Source organism: Anabas testudineus, chromosome 6, assembly GCF_900324465.2.
Source record: "Anabas testudineus chromosome 6, fAnaTes1.2, whole genome shotgun sequence".
Taxonomy (NCBI): Eukaryota; Metazoa; Chordata; class Actinopteri; order Anabantiformes; family Anabantidae; genus Anabas; species Anabas testudineus.
Genome location: NC_046615.1, coordinates 18,420,814 through 18,447,630, shown reverse-complemented (window position 1 = coordinate 18,447,630; position 26,817 = coordinate 18,420,814). Strand labels below are relative to the sequence as shown.

Genomic DNA, 26,817 nt, shown 5'->3' with positions numbered 1-26,817 from the left:
AGGATAAGATTGACTTCTCCCTCCACAGCCATGTCCTCTGCATGACCCTCTGCCTCTCTAAGCTGGTGTGAGAGGTCAGAGGCTGTCATATCGCAGTTTCCCACATGCTGTCCACACCTTTAGCCTGATGATGATGATGATGACAGTGGGTGGAGCAGAAAGAATTAACCACCATCTATTCAGCACAGTTCAGCATGAAGACTACACATGATTTAGAGGGACTCTAAACTATAGAAATAATTGTGAGAATTTAGCACCAATGATGTGCAATATTTACCTATACACTTGTTTATTTGTCTATAGCCATACGTTTGAGGAGCTGTACTGCTTTAAGTATTATAATAACACAATGAAAAAATTTAAATAATAACAATAGTAATAATATAATCACAGTTATTAACATTAAGTGCAGTTTAATACAATTACAGGCAAAACATTTTTAAAATATTTAATATTTTTCAATATTATTAATTGCTTTGAATAGCAGCTCTAAACAAACCTAGGTAGGAATCAACAAATGTGCTGTAAAAAAACTCTCTCAAAACATCAACCAAACAAATGTAACTATTCAAAAAGAGAGGTTCAGGTTTTCTCAGACAACCTTTTTATATATGTCCTCAGATCACCACGTTGCTCAAACATAATACAAAGTAAACAGGATCAAATCAGTCTGTATAAACTTAATTTGTTAACATTAATGCAGAGATCGGTTGTTATCTCGAAACACAGGAAATACTCTTCATGTACTGCAATATAAAGAGTTACTTTCAATGCCTAAACACACATAAAGATGAGGACAAGAACTAGTAAATATAATAAAATAAAAAATATGTGCAGTGTACATTATTCTGGCACCGGTTCTGTTTTCTTTGAAATCTGAAGCACCTCTTAAACACATTATTTTGCTGTTCTTAAAAAATAATATTTTACTGCAATTGAAACAGCCACTAAATTTGCAGAAATAACCCATGGAGTAATAAAATCTCTGTTTACGCAGCTGTCCTGTGAAACACTCCTTTTCTCCCACATAGATGCATATCCTTCTGCTAATAACATTATGCACATCAATTGCAGTATATCTGCCCAAGTGGACTTCACCTAATCAGTATTTTTATCCTTGTCACTTTCAAATCAGTATCAGTGCTGTTTCCTCCTTTAAAGGACGTCACAGTTTTTTTTTACTGTGCAGAAAGTTAGAAGCAATTATCAAGCTCATTAAATGGCATTACTGATTTGGGAATTGGACCAGTTTCTAGAATATTTCCCAGCCCACTTGTTGTTTTTCATCAAAGCTTTTTTGTGACTGAGCTAACTTTACTGTGCTGTGATGTGATTCAGGGGCTGGAGGTTCGGTGGCTCTGTGTTGAAGAAGACACCAGAAGGAGAGCATGTTTATGAAATGGCTAAAGCACATTAGGTGCATGTTTTACTGTTCTCATTGGAACGAGGATGCGGGAGAGACTGTAAGATAACAAAACAGCACACATAAAGTGTTTGTTGAGGCAGTGAACCGCTGAGTGCCTATGGCTCGGCTGTTGGACTCGTTGCAGCCCTGCGACGCAGACACAGGCATTGTGACGTGGCCCCTAAAATGCCAGGCCTGTGCAGTCCTGCCTTAGTGTTGAGTAAGAATAAAACAAAATGACCAAGGCTGTTTAAAGTAGGCATTAGCAGCCCTCTGGGGAAAACTGCAGGGGGAGAGTTCAGGTATGTAGGAGCTGAGTGCAGGCTGGGGAGATGGACAAAAAGAGGATTTTTTTTTTTTATTATTATTATTACAATGCGTTATCGACTTTTAAGAATTTGTCCTAGTTTCCCAGGTAACATTGTGATTTAGACCAGTTTAGTTGCAGTAAAGTTTTGTTAGCACTACTTAATACGCATGATTCAAAGGTCTTTTTTTTTATATTTAATAGAAATAGATCACAATTACCATTAAAACCCTTGATCAAAAGGAGTAAGTAATCTAATTTTATACATTTATTTATCATATTTGTGCTTACTTCTGCTATAATGTGTTTTTATTTTTACGTTTAAGCCACTACTAAAATCCTAGGACTATGACAGTAAAGGTTGTACACTGTGTTGTATAAGTGTTTGATATACGCGTGTTAAGGTGTATCACCTTAATGTATTTCAGATTGATGAGCAAAATGTGAGTTCATAGTGTATGTCTCAATCTACACCGCATAAAAATACATTCATTTTGTTTTGAATGCATTGTTATCAGCATTTTAATATTATTATTGTTGATACCGGAGTTTGAATTTCTGTCTAAGCTGCCCTAGTTCGATGCTGCCACACAAAAGCTGCCCTGATCCATGACAATATGTTTGGCTGTTGAGGGGCTGCCAGAAGTAGTTGTTAGTTACAGTTAGGGTGCGTCCCTCTTTGGATAGGTTGTCCACTCCGAGGTCTGATATCGAATAGGTCCATAATTTCCAGCTTGTTCCCAGGAGAAGCTCTCTCTTGCTCTTTCTCTCTCTCTCTGTCTCTTTTCCACCTCTTCTTCTTTCAGATTCCTGTGAGAAACAGCAAGGTGAGTTTATTCCTGCTGTGTTTTTGACTGTTGTCTTTCTAAAATGAATTGAGCTGATGTATATGACCTTTCTACAAATGTAGTGTTATTCGAATGTGCCTTCAGATTTACCTCAACATTGCGTTTTTCGGACTTTGCATTTTTGATTTGTCAGATATTAGGGCAGCAAATTTAAACGTTAGCCGATAGGCGTTTGGCATACGAAAATCAATGCTCTGCTTTGAGAGAGACGTATCAGGGCAAATTCTAAAACATTTATGCAAAAAATTAAATTTCAATAAAATTACACTAAACAAATGCAACAGTTTGCATACACAAGCAATGAAATCATTTTGAAATATGACATAATTTTATATATGCCACCAAAGGTATTAGCTATTATTATAGATGTGAAGTATTTTCACTTTTTTTTTTTTTTTGCTTTCAATTTTTAATTTTTAAAAATGTTTAATTATCTGTTACAACTAAGAAACTTTATAAATTTAAATCAGAATGCAAATAGTACACATGTTTATTTATGTATTGAGTCAAATCTATTTTCTTTATTATTCATAGAGCCAACTTTGAAAAGTAGTACTAACTCACTTTTGTTAAGTATAATTTTTTGTAAATTGCACTGTCTTCTTCTTCTGCCCAGAAAACAAAATATATTGATTTATTAAATTTAAATGCACTACAGCGTAATTATATTTTTTGGCTAAAGAAAAAAAAATTTGCGTAAAATAAGTACTGTATGTCTTTATACATTAACATAAAGAAAATACATAGTTTGCAGAAATTAATTCAACTAAAATTGTAAACACTATTTGCAATGATAACTTATCATTTAGTTTATATATACACGCGCTGACATATATATGTACATGTTGGTATATGTGTATATATATATATATATATATATATATATATATTTCAGCGGTTTGTTGTCTTGACCAGCTTTAAGATTTATATAAATAAACTACATTTATTTATTGTGTAATATGTAATGTTCTAAAATTAGGTTTTTAAATAAGTGCAAGTTTTACATTTGTAGACAACTTGTGAAAAAGTAGAAACATGAACTTGACCTTTGAGAAAACACTGCCTGAAAATATATCACCTTTCCTTCTATTGTTCTATTTCTATAAATTAATATTAATATGCCATTTTATTTTAGGAGAGACAAACACAAATGATCTGATCATGAGCTTTCATTTTGATGATGGTGAGCAGAAGTTCTGTTTCATTCTGAGGCATCACTGACCTGCTCTTTTCTGAACACGTAGGGTTAAGACAGCTCATCCCGACTTTTTACTTCTACCCCTCTGCTACATGCTGCTAACATGGCAGAAAGACTCTGGGAAGAAATAGTTCTGTTCTTGCCTTTCATCATACGATTATCTGGGACATCATCATCATATGATATATCTGGTACGTCAATACTGCGCATGTCTCGTGTCCACCATTTTGTGATGAGAACTTTATTGCACATGCCCCCATTTTATGAACTTCGCTTTAAAGTTGCAGGCCTTGAGAGCAACCTATTCGAATCATTAATACTTAATTTGGAAGTTGTACTTATTGGAAATGTTACTCAGGTTATTTTGAGATGCACGACTGATGCACAGTCTGCTGATGGAAGTCAAACATCCTTCTTTTTTGAGTGTGAGACTGTTTTACTGAATTCCACAATGTGCAGTGATAATATTGTATCATTTATTCATATTTGCTCAGACAAGAGTTTTTTTTTGCTGTTCTGCACCTCACTGTGATCCTCTTCGTGTGTGTGCATGTGTGTGTGTGTGTGTGTCAAACGTAGAGCAGAAAGTGGTCGTCACAGACGGCTGCCTGGTGGGGTCAAAGGTTAGATTGTGTTAATAAGATGTGATGTGCTGCCCTGGGACCTCAGTCCCATGAGGGATAACCCCCTAATCGGCATTAGTTAATGTGTTAGTAATCTTTACGTTCTTAAAGCAAACAGCAATGGAACAGTCAATGGGCCCGCTTGCCCTCCCGTGTAACGCTTTTGACCTAGGGGTCATGGCCTTTGTTCCCCGCTCGATGGGGAGTGCCCTCAAAGGTCTAGGGTGTAATAGAGAAGTTGTTTAGACACGTGCAGGGCTTAAGCAAGACCACCTCATGGAGTCAGCTCCTGCTCCTGGAGAGCATAACGTCTTCCTTTGCAGTGTAGGGATACATCTGTGGTCAGCTTTTATCCCACTGCATAAATCCATTAAAATATCTGCTTTTTTTTATTGTGCCACATATCATTTCTAGTATGTTGATGTAGTAGTGGTTGCTGACCAAGCACAGAGCCACCCCCACCCGCTTTTACCCCACCACCTAACGTGTCCTTGATGTTTTCAAATGACTAAGTGCAAATGTTGTTTGTCTTTGCGGATCCTCTGCTCACGGCAATTTCATATTCCTCCAGCTCTCTCTCTCCTCACAGTTTCCTGTAGGTCTGGAAAGAAAGCTATAGAAAAACAGCATCTTTACACAGTTTCAGGACCTTGTTGTCCTCTCTTATCTGCGCTTTTGTATAATCGTGTTTGCCTTGACTGACAAATGTCTTTTAAGACACAAGTATGTGTTTATGTTTTTCTGTGCCAGCAGCAGACCACAGCACACGTATTATATGAGGACAAGCTTAGTCATTGTGAGTCTGAAGGTTTGTTCAAGGTCCTGATGTTTATGTTATAATTTGGGGATAATTAACCTTACTATTTTACAGAAGTTCAGTCTTTCTATTTTTTTTATATCCTTTGTAATGCTTTTTTACAAAATAAGCAACAACACGATATCAACACTTTTTTTCTTGTTTTTAAAAATTATAGTGAAATTATGTTGGGCAGTCCGTAACATGGCGCCGGCTTCCATTTTGTTTCACATCGTAGTATCAATAGGCCCGAGTGACTGATTGTGTATAGCTGTACTACACCCATGTAGTAGCCTTATACCCTCTAAATTAAGCTGTTGCTTCTCTGTGTTTTTGTGTCATGTTTGATAGTTTTTAAAATGCTCCTACTTGATTATTTAATATAAAATATAAGTAGTAGAAAAAACAAGTAAAATTATCAAAGTAACTTCATCAGTGCATTTCATCAAAATACAATTAAGTCATTTAAAAGTCTGGATTAGTTGATACAAAATGATTAAATTAAAACTGCAAAATTAAAACATGATAAATAATTGGGAAACGCAACAGAGGAACAATGTAGAGGAGCACAGTGGTGAGAGCTGGCAGACGACCCAAAACCAAAACTGTATCCTCGAATGAACTTCATGTAATGCACAGTGCAGAATGCACACTAAGCATAAATACCTGAAGTGTGCCACTCGACACCAGCTACGTTTAACGTTTGGAATCTATCATCCTGCGTTTTAGGATCCAGCTCATTCCAAAATAAGGTCTCCTAACATATACACATGATCGCTTTATACATTAAAGCCATAATGAAGTCCTGGGTTTCTCAATTGGTTAAAGAGCATGGCGAGATGTGACGTACCGCTGCACTCATTCTAATAGGATTCTATAGCTCATGCCAATGTAGACGCCTGAAGCAGGCGTGTGTCTCATTTAGGGAAACGGAACAGAGAACAAATGAGGTGCAACGCAGCATTTTCTGTACGAACTGTAAATATTGGTAGCGTTTTCCTCTGGTTGTCTGCAAATAGCCTGCGTTTGGCCGCCTGTGTTTTTAGTGAAACCTGTCATGCAACGAGGGGTGCAGAGGGGAGAATAGTTTTTGTGGAGACTTCAGTCTCTGTGCAGCTGTAGTGAGGAAGAGAGCCGGCGAGGAACAGGGTGGTGGCTGTCCTATGAAAGCAGCTCTCACAGACTGTGCAGCCTAAAGCAGTAGCAGCCATGTTAGACAAATCTGCATGAGCTTCAGTCCCCACTAACAACGCAGTGCCCTCTAAAACCAACAGAAAGTTTTCACAGAGTAAAAGTAAGAAAAGTTAAACCCCCACCTTTTTTTCTTTCATTGTCTCTCTTAGGCATGTAGTCCCCTCATGCCCTCTTTAATTCTCAGCAGTATATAAAGCAGCAATGCAATCAAAATAGTTCCTCAGTAACAGATACACTTTACATATCCCCTTCCTCTTTTTCTCTCCTTATGGAGCTCCTGTAGTTCAAGGCCGAGGGTAAAAAGTTAAAGCCACGAGCTCTGCCTTTGCAGTTTTTAGAACCAGAGCCAAAAGAGACAGGAAGTTGTTGTACAATAGCGTTACAGTAATCTGCCACAAATGGAAAAAGCCAAATGCTGATCACCGAGTAGAGAAGGTGGCAGAACACAAGCAGAAAGAGGGAGGGAGGGACAGAAGGGAGAGAAAGAGAGCTAGCGTGTGTGAGAGAGACAGGCGTTACGGCAAAGAATAATCAATACAATCTAAGATGGTGGAAATAGTGTGGCTGCTTAGGTTTCCCCCTTCAGTTCCCTCTCTGGCTTGTCTACTTTTCGTGTAAACTGGTGCATGGATTCAGTGGGAAACAAAATGTTTAGACCGTCATTTTTCCTTTTTTTTTTTTCACGCCTCCTCCATTTCAAACAGCACAAATCGGCATCTCTGGGTGGTTTCTCACAATTTTCTGTGAACTGTTAAATGTGCTCTACCAGGCGAGCGGCAGCTGTTTTTCCTCGAGGAAAAGCAGCAAATTCTCTCTCCAAAAATGCTTATCAGCATTTTGACTTTGTGCCAAAATAGCTGCAAGGGTTCAGCTTCAGCGTTCAGCTCACTTTATGACAGAGTCCGGGCGAGGAGGAGGGTCCCAGCCATGCGTTCTCAGCCACATGTTACTGAAATAAACACTCTGCAAGCTTATCTTTTTCCTGTGTGAATGTACGTGTGTGTGTGTGTGTGTGTATATATATATATATATGTGTGTGTGTGAGTGTGCATTTGGTCTTTTCTGTGCATTCACGCTAGTCACTGTGAAGAGTTAATGCGCTCCGAGAGTGTGTGCTCCTTTCAGACTGTGCTCCCAAGACTGTTGCAGCGACAAGAGCCCCACTACAGTAAGAGATAAGGTTAATAATTCAGCCAGCTCTCAGAAGTGTTGCATATTTCAAGGATCCTTCAGCGGGGCAGTCCATTCTCAGTGATCGTGTATTCTCTCTTATTCTTCACTTGTCTTTTCACCAGTTGATTTAGTAGCTGAGGTACTGTATAGTGTATCCCAGTATGGCGTGGCGAGTGTGTGCACTGCGTCTGCGCACTACTGGAGGAGTGGATTTCTGTGTCATTCTTCCTCCTGCACCCCTCCCACAGTGCTTTCTACCCTCTATCCCCTCCACACCCTCTCTCTCTCCCCTTCTGTGTCTCCATCTCCCACCCATCTTATGCTCCCTCCCTCCCTTACTCCCTCCTTCTCCCGTGTCTCCAGTGCAAATACAGTTCCTTGCCGTGTTGGACATGTGATGAATAAGTGACTGGTTCGCGCGCTCTGCCGCACCTCCTATTTCATCATCAGCAGAGCTTTCCTCCCCTTCACTGTGCGCTCGCTGTCTCCTCCTCTCTTCCTCTCTCGCTCTTCTTTTTCTGTCTGTTTCGGTCACTTCCCTCTTTCTGCTCCAGCCACACACAAGGGGGAGACTTAAGCTCTGCGAGGGGAAAAAAAGAAAAAAGTCTGCTGCTATTTCTACAGTCAGGGCCTCCCCACAGCCCGCCCTTCCATAGACGGAGCTTTTTTTTCACTCACTACTAGCTGGATTTTAACCCTCTGCCTCCAACTAACAGCACAGCAGCTCTGCAAAACCTGGCAACAAGTTGCTTTTTAAGGGCCTTTTCTCACTTTGGCGCATAGATTTTTGCATCACTTTGGACTTTAACGCTGTTTCTTCCGTTCTTCTGTATTTTATTCTGTAAAAATGTTCCGCGTCTTCCTATTTTTTACTCAACTGATGGGTTTCATGTAGAATTTATTTGGTTACTCTCTTTTTGGATGGAAATTCGTGAAGGTGGTGTTTCGCCATGTGAAGGGCCTTGTTCCACCTGGAGTGCCGGGGCGCCATTTCTGACGGGTAACCTGCTTGTAGTGGGCTCATGGTCTGGATGACCACTATGGATGATAAGCACAAACAGTGACCAGTGTCTGAGCATGATACACCCCAGTTTCTTTTAAAAAGAAATGTCCTTCATCAGCGCCAGTGGCTGGTGTAGTACCGCACCTCCTTCGTCTTCACTGTCTGTATCTCCTGCTATTTCCTTCCCATGTCCTCTCTCTCTCTGCCTGTGTCTGTGTCTCTCGCTCACCCTTCTCTCTCTCTTTCACAGCGACTGGCTCTCCTAGCAGGGGAATGAGTGGTGTGCTGAGCCGGAGCTCTTTCTGGGACAGGTGCCAACTGCAAACAAAAGGCATTAAAAGGAAATAAGAGACAAATATATTTGAAAATTTTGATTTTGTTGCAGCAAAATGTCAGAAGTATGTTTTGTCTGTGCATGGCCACTTTGCGCTATTATTGCACGTTAGTGTGAAGCATTAAAATCTGATGCTAGTGGCCGAGGCTGTTGTTAAAGCAGAGGTTTGAATACTTTGCCACACTTATTCTAGTGAAGGCATTTCATTTGGGAAGAGGGAGGGAGTAATGTGGGAGAGCAGCATATAGACTGCTGAATTATTCATGTGCCCAGCCAAGGCTGTGACTGGACTGGTTGTGCTATTTGCATGCATTAGACATGCTGTTTGTCTGTTTGCTAACATTCCTAATTCAGAGACTTGTTAACTAGCAGACAGGCTTAGCTGAAGCCTTGCAGACAGCCTCATGGCCTCCTATTGTTTCAGGCCTCGCCAGGCCTGGACCCAGCCGGAGGCAGGCGTGCCATGCAACCCTGAGTTGGGGCTCAGACTGTGGCTAATAGAAGAAGTCTGAGAGCTGAGATTGAGACTAGGGGTTCAGGCTGGAGCTGGGGGCTGATGCACGGCTGTGAAAGGGGACAGTCTGAGGTGAATGACTGGGTCTTGCGAGAACCACCATAGTGGAGCTTATGGCTTTTTTCCTCTTCTTGACAGAGATGTGGATCAAAGCGGCAAGAGTTGCTGAATTTTGCATCCCGATCGAACGTTTTCGACCTTCTCTCTGAAATATCGGTGAGTATTTTCTGTTTTAACACATATACACTTGCATGCTTTTGAGGAAAGCTTGTCCATGTGTTTACATTTTTGACTTTCAATGTTTAACAAGCATCCTGGACAAATAAACATTTCGTGCACTTGAGGTTCCTACACTGTGTGCTTTTACCTAAGTGCACATTTATGCAGCTGAATATAAAACTCTTCGTGCTCATGTAGTTTAGGAACATTCAGTTTACGCTAGCACATATAAGAACGACAGATTTATCGCTTTTAACTTTGCGAATGCTTTTTAATAAGTTTGCATAGCCCACCATAAAACCTAGTGGTAATGTAGCAATGAAATTTTTTAATTCATTAGTAGCACTTTGATTGCTGCCCGGATAATCCTACTTTGTGTTACTCAGTGCACGAGTAGAAGGTCCTGGTTGTAGAGGTATTTCATGTGAATGATGCGGTCCCGGCTTAGTATGCTCTGTCTGGACAGAAGTACGTGGTGTACTGATCATTTTGATCGGCTTAATGTTTTCCAACGCTTGACTTTTGGCTAAATTTAAATGAGAATACGCAGCATTTCCAGGAATTTCAGGTTTTGCAGGTAGGATTTGCTGAGCTTGTAGTTTGTTCAGGAAGAGAGTGGAGTAGTAATAGTTTTAACAGTAGCGCTAAAACATGGAATAAATATAAAATCATCCTGCACTTTGCAATTTGTGCAAAAGTGTTTACTGATATGAATGTACTGTTAATATCGTTCACAAGAGTTTCTGATATTTATGTGTGTGTGAGTGTGTGTGTGTGTGTGTGTGTGTGTGTCTACCTTATTTTTTAACACAGAATTTAAAAGGACTGAATTTCTGGAAAATGTACACAAGGACTTTCAAAATACATTTTGCATATGAAAACATTTCCGTGTTTTTATTTCAAAGAATGAGCATTAACACTCTATAAGTAGTGATTAAAAAAATCAACAAAAACAATGGCGAAATGAAGATTATGACTTTAGATAAAGTTAGTTTGGATAAACGGATCATCAGTTTCTCTGTATTTATCTTTGTGTTTCGTAATAATTTTCAAATATGTTCTTTTATACCGGAGATATTATGCATAGAAATCTTTCATCTTTTACCTTTTTTGTGCTTTAGTTTTGTGAGTTGTGATAAGATCTTAGGCTTCTTATCAGGATTTACACAAAAGGAGACTTTTTGAAGTGCAGTGCAGTATTACTCAAAGCTTTCAGGTGATTTATGGTCCTTGTTCAGGTTGTCAATAATTTGGTTATTATTGTTCACTCTCATGAACATGAGCCCTGCTTAACTGGCACTGGACACATGGTTTTGGCTGGCAGAATATCACACTACTCCACCCCTAAGGCCTTTTTGGCAGTGAATGGCAGGGGTCCAAGGGAAGGTTGCATGTTGAGAAGCAGATGGCAGGTTGGTTACTGAGGATTTGCAGTATTTTCTGTCTTTGTAAAAGTATACCTGGGCAAACCAGCAGCCTGGAACAGCTTACAATGAGGTTAACTGTGCATCGAAGCAAACTTCAGATTGTAACTAAAGTAGCACAGTAAATACAGCAAAGTCAACAATGGAGGATACATGCAATCGAACGTATATATTCGTATGTAACATTTAATAATTTTTTGTGCAGGATGTAATTTTTAAATGCTTGGTGAAACGGTGAAAATATTGTTAATAAGTCTCTTTTGTTTTTATCCTTTCAGCGTGTGTTCTTAGGCTTGTTGAAATGGTGTGTTCAGAGTGTGTATTCTATTAAGCTCACGCACCACTCCAAAGTCCGTTTTAACAGGTTCTGTCAGTCAATATATTTAATATATTTTCAATTGATTCATTTTTAGTTTAATATACACGTGTTCCAGTGTTGAATAAAATGCAAAAGCAGACATAAGGCACAGCTAGAAGCTCATGCCACAGCTAGAAGCTCAAGTTCCCACACTTGACTGTGGTTTTGAACTTGAATGAGCTACGCCAGGATTTGAGAGGTATTTTAATCTAAATTTGTATATTTCTTAGAAAATACGAGTTCTTGCAAAGTACTGTGTGTTTTTGTAAAGACAAACCTTCAAAACTTTATAGGTTCAACATGAAAAATAAATTTAAAAAAATAAGCAGAGCAAAAAATATATATTTCACATAGAATTATTTTAAGATATTGTTCACAGTATTTATAAGAATTGAGGCTTTTAAAGGTATTTTAATAATTTACGGGTTACTTTTAATGTACTTTGTTTAATTTCTGACTGATTTAAACATATATAAGTTTTACTTTAGTGGGCTATACATCGTATATAGAGAGAACATGCTTAAATGTTGCAAAATAATGTTCGCTCGTATTTTTCATGTAAAGAATGAATTATTTCTACATAGATTATACATATTTTGCATATATATTTATATTTATATTGAGAGAGAGAGAGACAGTGTGTGTGTGTGTGTGTGTGTGTGTGTGTGTGTGTGTGTGTGTGTGTGTGTGTGTGTGTGTGTGGTAAAACAATGCATGATGCTTATTTATGTGTACTTCTATTCCTTGATCATGTCTGGATATTGTGTGATATTTTGTAAATCGTCACAGATTTTTAAAGATATTCACTGCTTTTAAATGTTTAATAGCAACTATTAAGTACCTTTTAAAAACTCACAAATATTCCTATACATGTATTAATTTAATCCAAACTACAGTTCACTTTTTTGTAACATTTATCTAATTATGATATAGACTAGTGTAGAAAAAATAGCAAGCAGTTATTTAATTTCGGATGATTGCAGTTCCTCGAAAATGTCTTATGTCGCAATTAAGCATACTTAATATTATAAAACATATTTTCACAGAACATTAACATGGAATTAACAATTTGGATGCAATCGCAAATGCAGTCTAGGCGCGTAGTATTAATCTTTAGTTGTGTAATATAAAAAGAGATGAAACAGGTTTTTGATCTCATACTAACTTTTTTCAAAGTAAGATATTTCCTTATGTAGATTTTAATGATTGTGTGCGTGGTAGCACTGTATAGACTACTGTGTGTCTCTATTAGTATTTCTGCCAGATACTTTTCAAGTGTTGAGTATGTGGTTTAGGTCATGTGCCAGTGCTCAGTGAATTCGCACTAGTGCAACACAGTGGAAATGAGTCATTCATCAGTACAACACAGCAATAAGCCACCAATACACAGTTTCATTTGTTAAGTGGATAAATTGGTATTTAAGATTATGTGATTTTGTTTCATTTTTGAGCTTGCTGTGATGTTGTGAATTCCATCCAATTTCCTCCTGGCTAATATGAAATACAGATTTGAGTGGTGAATGGGGGCCAAGTGAGCACTCACTGTAAATATATTTTTCTGCGGTAATAATGGAGCCTCTTTTATTTCTTTTGCTAAAACGGTTTCACTGTGCTGTTTTAAGTACAATAAAGACTGAGAAACCCAGCATAATGAAAATTATATTGTAATGCTAAGCTCTCTGGAGTACTGTCAGCATTATGAATTTGATTGACACACAATCGTGACTGGGCTGCTTGTACTGAAACGGCATGTGCTGTATGTAGACTTGTAATTACAAATTTGGAAATTAAGTAAAAGTTCCACAAATGTACTTTAAAACATGTGTTTTGACCCAAACGTGTGCAACAACCTGCTAGCACTGCAGAGATATTAGCTTCTAGAAGTTTTTGAGCTAGACTCGCCCTTCTGACCAATCAGAGAATTTCGATCGTTTCTGCTCGATTAAGTTTTATGGCTTTTTAATTTACTGTGAGTTGATAGAGTATTGACGACTACCTGAAGCGCTGGGCAGACTGTTGTGGGTTGTAGCAGAGCAGAGAGGGAGAGGAAGGGCTGGCTGAAGCAGAGCGGATTCATTTCAAATTCATTCTAGCTTAAGTTGCTTATTGTAGCTTTAAGTTTATGCAAATATATTGTACGTTCTTAAAAATAATTTTTTTTTCTGATCATACAATAATATGATTGCAACATAAAACACTAGGCCACAAATGTATACATTCTTGCTCCAAACTATAAAGGAGAAAAGCAGTGTTCATGGTATTGATATGAAAACTTTGCAGTTCCACCTTCAATGTAAATCTTCTTACTGACATGCTATAAGCAGTGGTAAAGTATAATTAAAACACTTCACCAGGTTAGCTCAAGCAGCTCCCTGCTTGTGGAAAAGGAGCTGGATTGAAATATCCCACTTTGACAGCCCAGTATATTTGAAAGTCACAGTACATTCTGCAAAAAAAATATGAAAGACTGCTTCCATTTGACAGTGCCTGTGTCGGTTATAATAAGATCTGGTGCAGGCTGTATTTTGCAGTTGTCAGTCAGCAGAAAGATCTGTTCAGATCTCCTCAGGGTAAACGACAGTCTAGTCTAGAGTGGGTCTGTGTGGTTCAGTAGAAGCTGCCCTGCTGTGCTGTGAATGTGGGATAGCCGACCTGTGGATGTGCAGTGGCCACTACAGGCTGTGGTGCACTCATACAGGACCAGCAGCACAGTATAGTAGGGAATAGGTTGGGTCTGAAAAGAGAGGAGAGAAAGTAGACAAAGACAAACCCCGATGGGCATATACACACATATACATGCGTTTTTGGTTTTATGTTGTTTGTGCAAGTTCCAGAGTTTTTGCACAAAAGCAAAAAAGTGTCAAAGCCTAATAAGCAAAATAATTACTGCCACATATGCTGATTGCACACACACATGTGTACATACGCCCTCAAAGTCTTTAAGTCTACTTTTTCTCGCTTCTCTCTCCATACATGGAAGCCATTAGTCCATTACTCCGCTGACTACTGAGGATTGGGGGCCATTTTATTCTCCCTGAGTTAATCAGGATGTCAGCTGGGAGTGTCACATGTAATTTATCCACAAAACCACAGCAACTCCACAGAGACGGTGAGCACAGTCATAATGACATAATATTGGGCTGGGGGAGAGTTTTCGGGGTGACAGATGATGTAGATTTTCCTCCCCTGTACCTCCCCTCTTTTCCTTTAGACGTTCTGAAATGAGACTTTTAACTTGCTTTATATCATGGGCCCTTTGGCTGAGGTCAAGGTTTCTTTTTGGGTTTTTTTTCTCGAGTTTATTTACCTAAGGATGGTTTTCCTACACACTTGCTGTACAGCCGGAGCCTTGCTGCTGAAAACTGACCATTTAAACAACTTTCTCAAGGGGATTTGTCAGAAGTTTGACAGGCAGATTTCTTTCACCCAGCCAGATTACTATTTAGAATCATTAACATAAAACTAAATGTTTACTTTGCCTCTGACCACTGAATGTATTCAATATGTGTTTTAGAGAGCCTTTCGTTTGCGGTCTACAGCATCACATGTGAGTTTCTCCCAGCACACAACGACAGGACTGATACTTGTTTTATGTACCTGCCAGGCAAAGCGATATTCCAGATAACATTGAGCTGCGCCCACTCAACTTTTCTTTTCCAACGCTCATATATTTCTTCAGCTTTTGGCCTGTGCTGTCGCCAAGGCAATTTAGTCAGTGCAAAACTGCAGAATCAGCAAAATTGTTCCACTTGGAGGTAAAGTTGGAAGTGTTGAAAGACCTCGCCTGCAACTCTTAGACTATCAAAATACTGTAAATCCCTTCCCTCACTTCACCCCCACTTCATCACTTTCTTACTGTTCATCAGTGCTGAGCTGAATTATGTCGGCTACACATAGTGATTAAAAACAAACACACTGGCTTGAGCTGTTCTTTGTTTCTATTCAATACGCTGTACGCTTTGATATGTCATTACCAACATTTTCTTCTACTGATTTGACTGCAATTCACCACTACTGGTTTCTACTGTGCAATTCAGGACTCACGTTGTGTTTATGTATTCAGGTTTCTTTACTGTACTTACACTGCTCCCTTATGGTAGCGTGACCAGACATTTCTGGATGTCTTCCGACCTAATGGGAGCAATAAAGATTTTTTTTTAAAGGTTTAAAGATGGACTGTATATATTGTGTCTTCTTTGCAGCCATGTGGCGCAGGCTTCATGAGTCATCATCATGCATATACACACAAACAGCGCACTCACACACAGAGTGCAATGAGTCCACAGCTCGGACATGAATCTCTCTCAACGGGCTGGAGGAGTAGGGTTACTCATGAGCCCATAAACATGTGCTGGCGGTGGTCCAAGGCACTGCACTGTAATTACAAACGTTAGAAACAATATATAAAAGACCCGTCCCCGGCAAGGCCATGTCCCGCACTGCAATTAGCGTCCTTGTACAGAATTATCACCCTTCAGCAGCTGTCGCCACACTGAGTGGAGGCCTTTAATTGGCAGTGTCCTTCTTGGACTGCTAGAGGACAAACCTAACATCTTTCTTTATCTCTGTCACCCTCTATTTTTCTCCATTGTGAAATTTTACTAATGATGACTAACTACCTCTGTTGCTTTGTCCCAGTTCACCTCCACAAGACAGTACCGGCATCACGCACCTATGAATACAGGCACATGTTAAAAGCTGCCTCGTGCATTAATGCTGTACATACAAGCACATGCATATGCAGCACTTCACCCACACATACTACACTGTAGACTTTCAGTAATAGAGCATGCCAAAGTGTGTACATGTATGCAGCGAGTGGGTGCTACTGGGCAAGGCCAAGGCCACAGCAGAGCTTGTGTGTTGGTGTTGGGTGAGCAAGCAGCAGTTGAGAGTTGGCCTGTGTACAGGCCATCAGAGAGGGTGCGGTGTGTTACATGTTCCACTAATGAGTTTCCTTGGCCAGGCAAGACCGTGGGGCGAGCTTATTAGTAAACAGGCTACAGAGAGAAGCCCCTGCAGCCCTCTGCTGCTGCTGCTGCTGCTGCTGGCTCTCCAACTGATCACTCTATGTCTGCCTCTCTCCATTGTGTTTCTGTCTGTAAATTGTCTCTCCTTTCAACTCTACAACCCTCGCTCTCTGTTTCATTCTCAATCTCGCTCTCCCTTTTGTAGGCAGTGCGATGGGTTTTGACTTCAACCAAAGGCACAAACAACTTGGCCAACAAGTGAAATCACGGGCAGACAGACAGACAGGCTGGCAATTGCAGCGGCATTGTAAGTACCATAATGTATCGCAAATGTAATATGTTGTTATTTAATGGTCTATTGTAATTATGTTATATTGTCTTGAATTTCATTTAATGAGATGAAGACTGTAATTAGATGCTGTGCAAGTTTCACTTGTTATACTGTATGCGTGGCATTTAACTGCTCTGTCTACATCTATTTTTATTTTCTTTCTGAGACTTATTTTAATATGGGCCTGCACTAAATTAAATCATAATAGTTGGATATTATTCCTTTATCCAATTTGAAAGGCCAAACAGTCCGAATGGCTTGTTGGTCCAATAGATATAAAAACAAAAACAAACTAATCTTTAGTACATGTGCATAGAAAACACTCTAGTTGTAATCGTAATTGTCCACCATGCATAGAAAGTCTTGCCTCTCTCTGTGCCGGGGCCTGGATCTGTTAGAAAATGGCTTCCACTCTGCCTTCCAGCTCTCAGCTCCCTGCCGCCATTTTGTGTATCGCTGCCAAAGTAGTCAGGTAGCAGGATGAGGAGGACAGAGTAAAGTGCGGGAGAAAAAGTGGGTGCAGCTGAAAGCTGGGTTCAGATGAAAATAAACAGCGGAGTAGTGGGAGATGAAAAAAAGAGGCTTCACTGTACAATGATAGAATATTTCATATAAATTATATAAAAGAGAAGCTTTTAATTGTTGCAAAATGACTGCATGCGAAAAAAGGAGCCTCCTCTTTGGACCTAAGCTCTTCTTCTCAAAGAGCTGACGCTGGGTTGATGCCATAAACGGTTGTTTTCCATTGAGGCAAATGTGCTGGCAAGGCCCACAGCTGTATGACCCCCTTCCATCCTCCACCGTCCGTCCGTCGCCCCTCTCTCCTTCATACCATGTAGGCTCCCCAGTAGACTGGCCCCCATGGTAACCCAACCTGTCTGCTTAAAGTGGCTGTGGCATACTAAAGTGGGCTTTAACCTCTGCTTATGTACCTGTCTCCACCCTAACCACAGCGAACTGTTAGCTCTAGCTTCATTTCCCATTGTGCCTGTATCATATGAACTCAGTAACCCCAGGCCGCACCCTATACCCTCCAACAGCAGTAGCTAGCTGCCCATGATTCTGGATCTCTGTATTCGCCAGACATTTGATTACATGTGCAGATGTTATTAAAGTCCTCCTCTCATCTGACCTTAAGACCACAGATACTATATCAAGATTACAGTAGGGGTCTGGATCAGCAGATTGCTAAACTCACCTGACAAAGTCACACTGAAATGTTGTGTTTTATGCACTATATTAAGACAAAATAGAAGGTGTATGGAAATGGGACAGCGCTTCATAAATTGTTTACATGATCTGGGTTTTATGTCATTTTGTAAACAAAATTATTTACTCACTCTGTTGAATGATTTTTTTTTTTTTTTGCATCTTAGCAGCTACCCTAACCAGTGCACCAAAAACATTTAGTGCTTTCCATTAAAGAATTGTAGAACATATATATATTTGTACATTAGAAACCTACAAATAAAAACACCTTGTTGTTGGCTTAAATAGAATATCATCACAACTGTGCTGTATAACTGACTGCTTAATCTGTTTATGGCCTGAAGTGCTGCTGTAAAAACTCCCTTACTGTATCAGTGTGGGTCTGTGCTGGCATGTAACTGATTTAGACTCTAGGTGCAAAATATAGCAGAGGTCCCTCCAGCAGTAAAACCTGGCCTATTTAGGCCTGTCATAGACAAGCTCTCATTGAGATAGACAGTCAGTGGTTTTGTTAACAGTTCAGAATGTACTCTGTCCCCTTTGGCTCCCCATTCCTTAATCTGGCCATGTGTTTGTATATGGGACAGAGTGGCCTCCATATTGTGTTTGTGGAATGAATTATGAATACTATTGCATAACAGTGGCCTGTTTCTAGGGCATATCTTTACAGCATCTACCCAGAGACCAAAGCATGAATACATTTACCCGGCCTAGACGTCTTGGAAATGATACTGTGAAGCTGGCCTGCCTGCGTTTGTTTATGGTTATATAGAGCAGATGGCCATGCAACATGGTCACATATCACACACTGGCTGCCTTGCTGGCACTGCCACACACGCAAATGCTTATAGGCAGAAATGTAGGACTATTTAAAGGGGAATCAAATCCATTCATTTATTATTCCTCCTTAACTCACAGAGGAAAAAGCATTAAATCTTTTTATCAGTGTGCATTACTCTATATTTCACCTCATTTTGGCAGCATTCCTGGAACTATAGGCACTGTCGCTAATAACTACTGCCAAATCAAGCTTTTCAGTGCTAACTGTGGTTGACTGTGCTGTATTTACAACCTCAGCTTTCAGCTATAACTGCTAACTACTATAGTGAGTTTGACTACAGCCAGCTATATCCCGAGGGTAACAAGCTCTTCAAGGTTACATACTGTACAGATCCCTGTCTGCCGACTCTGACCCACTGTCTGTCAGCTGAAGTTCATATCGAGGGAGAAAGGTATTTGTCCCACCATCTAAATATAGCTGGCAACAGATGCAGCTCAATGGGGCACTGCCCAAGCTGAAAGGAGCCCTGCAGGCAGGCCAGAGCAGAGCTGGGCATGCAGACATGTCAGGACTATAGACTTCACCTAATAGACAGAGGCCTTACAGGTCACCGGCAGCCATTGGCATGTCAGCACCCAGACTATGGTTATGAATCAAAAAATTATATATTATATTTTATGTATTTCTATGCAGTGTGTATGGAAATAGTGCATTGTAGGAAAATGTCATAGTCCGCCCTGTGGAAAAACTTAAAGTTGTTCTTCACCTTCTAATGAACTTTGTGGACACTATAAAATCTGTATTCTGGCTAGAAATGTTTTGATGCGTGACTGCGACTTTGATTTTAGTGCTTGTATCTTTGAAATTTGATAAATATAAAATATCGCTTGGATCACAAACCTATAAAAGGCTATTAACCTTCTAAACCTAAAGTAGGAACGACAGCCATGGGTTAAAAGCTGGCTCGACTGTATAAATTTGATCAAGACACAGATTTGTTTTTTTGCCCACGGCGTTCAAGTATGTGGAAAAATCTCCTGATGGAAAAAATAGATAAGTAGAAGTCAAAGAACTCCTTAAAGTTCTGTTGTGGACCAAAGAAAATACAATAAAAAAACAAAAATCCATTTAGAAACTTCTTATTATAATTGTGGTGTCCTTGTTCAGTCATTAGTTTAATTACTTCACCATTAAGGTATTACAAAACATCAGTATTATTTTTCCTTTTCAGCCTAATATAAGCTTGAGTACCATGACCAACAATGAGCATAGTGATTAAAACTGTTAAAGGGACTCATGTTTTCGTTGTCCTGAAATGCGATTGTAGTGCACACCTGCCACTCCTTCATGAACAAGAGTTTCCGTGCAGAGCTTTCTATAGGCTGGCGCCCTGCTGAGTATCCTGCTGCCTCATTGTGTCTGTGGGTACCCACATCCATGCATGTGTGCGTATGTTTCTCTGTGTACATGTGTCTGTATATTTTGTGTAAGAGATGAGAAGCAGCTGGCAAGGTTGGGCTGAGCGGCCTGGGCGACCCCTGTTGCGTGCCCTGTCATTACAATGATTGGGGTCATTTTTTACCTCCAAAGATGGGGCCGGGGGGGGGCTTCACTGAGATCAGCTAACTCTGCCTAATCCAGCCCTCCTCACCTGGCATGTTTATGGATCTGCTGGGGGATGGTGGGGTGGAGGAGGGGTAAGTCACCGGGGCCGGTTCATCTCACAACCTGACTGGCGGACGCACACATTATGCACATGCACACAGCGTCACACATGTATACACATGTTGATTCACCCACACAAACCACACAGCCACAAGTGCACATACTCCGCATGCATTAATGCATACATGTAGCTGCACACGTGCACACGCAGGCACGTATTCCAACACCTTCATAGGGACTCAGACATTCCCTATTCTTTCGCTCTCTTGACTCACGCAGTGTTTGCAAGCTCAATATCAGCCTTACGCAGAGGTGACAGGGAGGTCAGCCTGTCTGACTTTGAGCAGAATCCCCCTGTGGCTTGCCCCAGCCATCCCCTCTGGCATGTGTAACAGGACCTACCCATGCAGCCTCTCCTCTTCCCCCTACTCCTATCCTCCCCCTTCTCTCGCTGCCTCCCCTCTGGCCCTGGTATAAATAGATGGGTCGTGCCTACTGTGCTACCCTGAGGGGTCTGTTGGGGGGCACAGAAGCCATGCTTCCCTTTATAAAGGTTCCACCATGTCTATCTGGATTCCTCCTGTGTGCGACTAGACACCACTTCACTTGTAGCTTGGTGCATATGTAGATGTATACAGACAAAGAAGAAATATATGCGCACAGGTCCCCACCACATCAATATTATGAGGGAAAACAGGAGTGTGTGTGTACAAAACGTAACCATAAGCTCAAATAATCTTGCAGTCCAAGAGATACCTTAAGGTAAAGGGTAAATCTAAAGAAGTTTCACGAGATGTCGTTTAAATTTTTTTTCTTTTAGTGCCACAACAAAACTTTGGTTTTAGGAATTAATTAATAAAATCTGAAATTTTGCAATACATGTCATATAGAGAAAATAAATATCCTGATGTATCCTGGTAAAATAAAGATTCAAATATGAAAATATTAAACATGCAGAATCCCACAACCATAAAATTCAGGTTTAGCAACACATTATTAGTTTCTCTATTTTTAAATATAGAGTGGTGGGTAAATAGAGATATACTGTACAAACCATAATGAAGAATGGGTATGCATATTGTGCAAGTGTCCACCTACTGACTGGCCACACACTACCAGAACCCCAAAGAAGATCCAATTACAAGGTTATAGCACTCACTATACTATCACTGCAGTGAAAGTAAGCTTCGGTATTGATTGATAGGCACTGTAGCACTTAGACTGAAGTGTGATTAAATTAAAGTGGCTTTTTAAGCAGTGCGTTCTTATGCTGTGAGCACTGTGTGAGAGTGTGATAAGGTAAATGAATATCTTGTTTTGCTACATTCCCTCCAAAGGGTATTTTTCCACATTTGTGTGTGAATGTGTGCGCACATGATTTTACATTTGGAGCTGTGTCCTTGTTTTCTTGTATGTAGTTGTTTATGCAGTTGTGTGTGTTTGCATGGCTATCGTTGTGAGGACCAGGATGAATTTAAGAGGACAATGAGAAGGGTGTTCAAAGAGCAATTTATTGGTCAACACTAGGTTTTAGGGTTAGGGTTAAACTTAGCTTTTGGTTAGGGTTAGGGTAAGGCAGTACACGTGATAAGTTAAAAACTGAAACAGAGTAAATTAATATGGCCTATGCTACAGTAGGGGGCTAGGGAATGCATTAGGTCAATGAGTGTCCTCACACTGACTGCCATACAGTGTGTATGTGTGTAGGTGTTGGTGTGACATTATGAGGTGTAGAAAGCAGGACTTTGCACCCCAGCCCCTCTAAACAGCTAATGGAGGTGTAAGGCTAAAGCAGTGTATCAGTTACAGACGCTGAGCTTTCAAGTCATGGAGTGCTTGCTGAGTTTGCACACTTTTAAGAAGGTTGAATTTCCAGGTGGACAAGCTCTTAGTAAACGAGGTGTTTTAGATTGTGTTGCATAACTGTGTAAAGAGCCCTAAACAAGTGTGCACAAGGGTGCATGTGTGCTTGTGTTGCATATCTGTCCTCTCTAGTGCGTGTGTGGGTGCGAGTGTGAATATTTCCCTGTCACTGGATGATAGCAACTGGCTTCACTTGAAAGCAATAACTTTCTTGGACTTGGACTCTGTTGGTCAGGACCCCAGAGCCATCTACTATATTAGATTGAAGTATATCCAGTCACCAGAGTAAGAGGACAGTATGCTTTGACCTTACCTTATGAAGTCCAGGGCTCACACAGGGGAGCTTTTAGCAGAGCTGCACAATGAGAACAGATTGTGACAACACTGTGCTGATGTGCTCTACGCCGAGCACGCAGGTTCCTACTCTATATGTGCTGAAGTTACTGTTGTAGCATGAGTAGGATGAAACCTGTCTAATTCGCAACTTCATTTGAATTGTTTTGTTTGTTTTTCAGTTAAATGCAAAAAACTTGCAAATAACGTCCATGTGCAGAATGATCGCTCACTTTAGTTCCACATGCATGTCTCCATCTTAGTATGTGTGTGCATGCTATAGGTTCCCATAGTGTATCTTTCTTTCTTTACCAGGTGTGTGTGTTTGTACACTACACTGGTACTTAAAATGCACTCATCCAGTCTTATGGTGTAAGTAAGACAGTGTTGAATAATGCAGAGAGCCTCAGACTCACCACTGAGCAGACAGAATGGGGCCTCTCAGCTAAAGACATAGCGTTCTATATTGTGCTGTGCCGTGTTTCAGATATAGAATATTATTGTAGAGGTATGTGCTGACAACGATTAGCCTAATATGACCTTGTTTCATGTAGGACAGTGTGGTTTCCTCACCAAACGTCATACAGAATTTAAGACAAGTACAGTGTAAAGGCACGTAACCACATGCAAGCAAACCTGGACAATATGTTTTCACATGAATATCAAAAACACTCCTCTACGGACTGACAGCCACTGGGGTCTTTGAGATTGATCTGACAGAAGTCAAATCTCTAAGTCATCGTGTTAAAGTATTTCTCCTCTTCCTTTGTTGCAGAAGTAACAGATTATTCCCTCTTGGGGATTTTCAGATGGAAGCTACCTGACATGCTGCTGAAACCATGATGGAGGGAGGAGGTGATAGGCCAGTGTCTCTCCCCCCCCCCTCGCTGCGTGTTATAGAGCAGGTGAGAAACATTAACAGCAGCAGCAGCTGCGGCCCTCTGCTCCGCACATGTGGGCCAGGATATGAGCTAGCTCGAGCTCGCCCACTCTCAACACTGTTCGCTAATGTTAACACTCTCCTCTCTGAAAACATGGGTCAGATTGTTATACACAATAAAACCTTTTTTGTATGTTGTATGTTGTAGGAGATGTTTTTTTTTTTTTTAATAAAAAAAAATATAATCCATGAATGGATATTGCATTTTGGTAGTTTTGAGGTGTAAATCCTTATTATAAAATCTTTATTATGGTTGTCACAGTATACTGGCCATGTTTGAATATGGAAATTCCTGCCTATGCAGTTTGTTTGGGACATATGTACCTCGTTGGATCATTTGAATTCCACCTCAGCTCGAGCCATGAACTGGGTGACCCAGCTGTCACTCCGTGTTCTGAACACTCATAGCCGTGAGGTGTCCCAGAGGAGAGTGACATGTGTATTTGTGTTTCTGTAATTCATAAGTACTGTTTTGTATTCAGTGAGGTGTGTCAAAGTGGATTACCTGCATGAACGGGGACCTGAAAGAACTTTGTTTTTAAAGACTGTCCTTTGGGGTGAGGTAGTAGGTTGTATAGTTTTAGGGTCATACCCTTCCTGTCAGATAACTATACAACTTACTGTCTTTCCTGAAGTGGCTGTAATGTCTTCAGATGCCAATGTTGGAGCCGTTGGATCTGGACCGACACTGGAAATTGCATGTTTACTGACTCCTAACAGCACAACTCAGTTATAGCATTTGAAAGTGGTATGTCTTCTAATACTGTAGTTACTGTAGATAACTATGTTGTGATTTTTATGTCTGGACTTTATGGTCAATAAAGGTTTTTTCTTTTTTTTAATCATACGTGTTGTCTTGATGGCTGTCTGTGAACCACACAAACAACAACAATCAACATTAAATTTCCTATCTGACACAATATATATAGTAAAGGTTTGCACAAGATACTGAACATTGTCTTTGTTGAGGAAGAAATGTGAAAATAACACCTAAGCTTGCTTTCCTGCAGGACCTTTCTGATGTTCGTACGGGGTGAGGTAGTAGGTTGTGTGGTTTCAGGGTAGTGATTTTGCCCAATCAGGAGATAACTATACAACCTACTGCCTTCCCTGAAGGGCAGCAATACTTCACCGTGCATGAAAATATTTCCAGAATCAAAGCAAACCAGCTCACCTATCCGGGCCCTGAGTCAACAGATCATTGCTTAACTGGAACAGCTATCGGCAGCCAGTCGTAACAGCACAGGGGACCATCAGGTAAAGTCTGCTCACGGTGGGATTTGTCTTTGACTTGAATTTTCTGCTTCAGACGTTAATAAACAATAAGATGGATGAATCAGTTTGTCTTTGATGTTTTGTTTTTATGTCCATTAAATTAAAAATTTCAAAATATTAAATGGCATCCTATGGCAATAATAGAAAACTCATCAACTACCAAAATCTGTGAAATTCTTGTTTGGTTCTGATGACTTTATGCAGTGTACTATCCTGTGTGAAACATAGCCAACATTTTCTGGTAAACAGTGGAGAAAATATTTCATATCTCTGCAAAATCGGCATATGACTACCTCCATTCATTCCTGATATCATCCAGTAGCCCAAGCTGCAAAACAGATGGAAAGAAGAGTGATGGCACAATCTCACCTTCTGGGTTACAGCATGATTCATATGGCAACAGTTGATTCTCTGGCCAGCAGCACACATAAATACACACTCGTACAGATACATGACGAGGTGACGGTATCAGGCCAACTTGGGCATCAGACATTCCTCACTGTCTGAGACTGCAGCCCTGTATCTCATATCAAGGTCAGACTTGGGGTTGTCATTCACAGTGAGAGCCCTCACTTGACCCTGTATCTTCACTACACGGTCACATAAGCAGTGATTGACTTTGTCACGTGTAAAAATGGGTTAAAATGTGTTTTACTGTATATACAGTATGCAGTACAGACACATTTCTACTGTACATACTTTCACTGTGTCTGTTGGCACACATTTTGTGCTTGACATTGCAGTCACACCAGACATGCAGAACTAGTTACACATTCATCAGATGTCTCTGACACAATGGGAAGGCTTATGTGACAGTGCATCACCGAGGTGGCACAGCATAGAGCTGTAACATTGCAGCGTGGGAAAACTGTAGTGTATTCCATTTGTCTAGACCAGTGCTGAGTGTATTTGAATGTGGGCTGCACCCACTGTGTAGGTGTCTCTGCCAGCCACCATATTGAATTGATTTGAGTCTTGGCATTTGTGATAGAGCAAAGTGTGCTGAATACTAAGCCTGATGAGACAATGGCTCTGTGTGCCTCCTGTCTCTGGGGTTGTATCTCTAAAGGCCATCCTCCATCCTTCATCTCCTGCCTTGCTGCTTCTCCAAAAACATTGCAAAAAGCCTTGACATCAACCCCGGGATATTATTTTCCCATGCAACGAGGAGCTAATGAAATGCTTTTGAAATTCAGAAACATATGAGTCAGAATTCAATAACATACTGTAGTTTCATCTGAAGTTGCCAGGAATTTCAAAGGAAATAACCCTCACTGCAGCGCTTTTCTAAGCATTTGTATGATGTCATAACTGTATAAATGGAATAGTGTTATTGATTGACTGTAAGTGGATCGTATTGAAGGCTCTGTGTGGGCAGGCTCTTTAAATAAACCACTGAGCAGCGTGCATTTGCTGAAATTAAGAAAAGCTAAGCCTGCATCAAAACATATACAGCCACAGTAATCTCTGCTATGGTGATTATAAAACGTCTAAAATGTAGAGCATGAAAATTAAATACTGTGTTTCTATAGCGATGGTATTTAATCTATATTTACATTTAGATTTTCTGCACATAGAAACAAACTATTTTCCTTTGCCTAACCTGCAGTATCATTTCGTAACAGCAATAGCAGGCCACAGTCACTTTGTTACAGCTGTGGCAAAGGCGCCACCTAGTGGAGGTTTGAACACACAGTCCCTTTGCACATTGTTTACTTAAGCAACATTATAATACTTTTGTTTCTCCACGTGTTGTGTTGCTTCAACAGCAGGAGCTTTACTGTGTGGAGTTTCTATGTTCACTATTCACCTACGTACAATTTTATAGTATTTAAAGTTGAGTATGTCCAGTTTCTGTTACTTCATAATTTCTATTCACTACATTACACAGGAAAATACCAGTATAATCTGACTTCACATTAAAACTTTCACAGGTTTCTGAACAAAAAGCAATTCAAATCATAATTTCTAGATAGATTTTTAGATGTAGCCGCTGGATAGTGTTCCTTACACGTACCCTACCTGTGCCTTGTACCTCTCATGTGTTGGATATC

General features: G+C 40.2%; 2 long non-coding RNA genes across 3 annotated transcripts; one reads left to right on the top strand and one right to left on the bottom strand.

The window, feature by feature from the left end:
- Positions 1-265: 265 nt before the first annotated feature.
- On the bottom strand, positions 266-6,816 carry LOC113166049. The gene is made up of 2 exons (XR_003299141.1): positions 6,494-6,816; positions 266-2,522 (listed from the first exon to the last, which is right to left on the bottom strand). It is a non-coding gene; the product is annotated as an uncharacterized LOC113166049 (long non-coding RNA).
- Positions 6,817-8,097: 1,281 nt separating this feature from the next.
- Positions 8,098-24,824, top strand: LOC113166048. Of its 2 annotated transcripts, XR_003299140.1 has the most exons (4): positions 8,098-8,707; positions 8,798-9,611; positions 16,572-16,673; positions 23,324-24,824. It is a non-coding gene; the product is annotated as an uncharacterized LOC113166048 (long non-coding RNA). The 2 variants fall into 2 exon arrangements; XR_003299139.1 differs by having other exon boundaries at positions 8,098-9,611.
- The last annotated feature ends 1,993 nt before the right edge of the window (positions 24,825-26,817 follow it).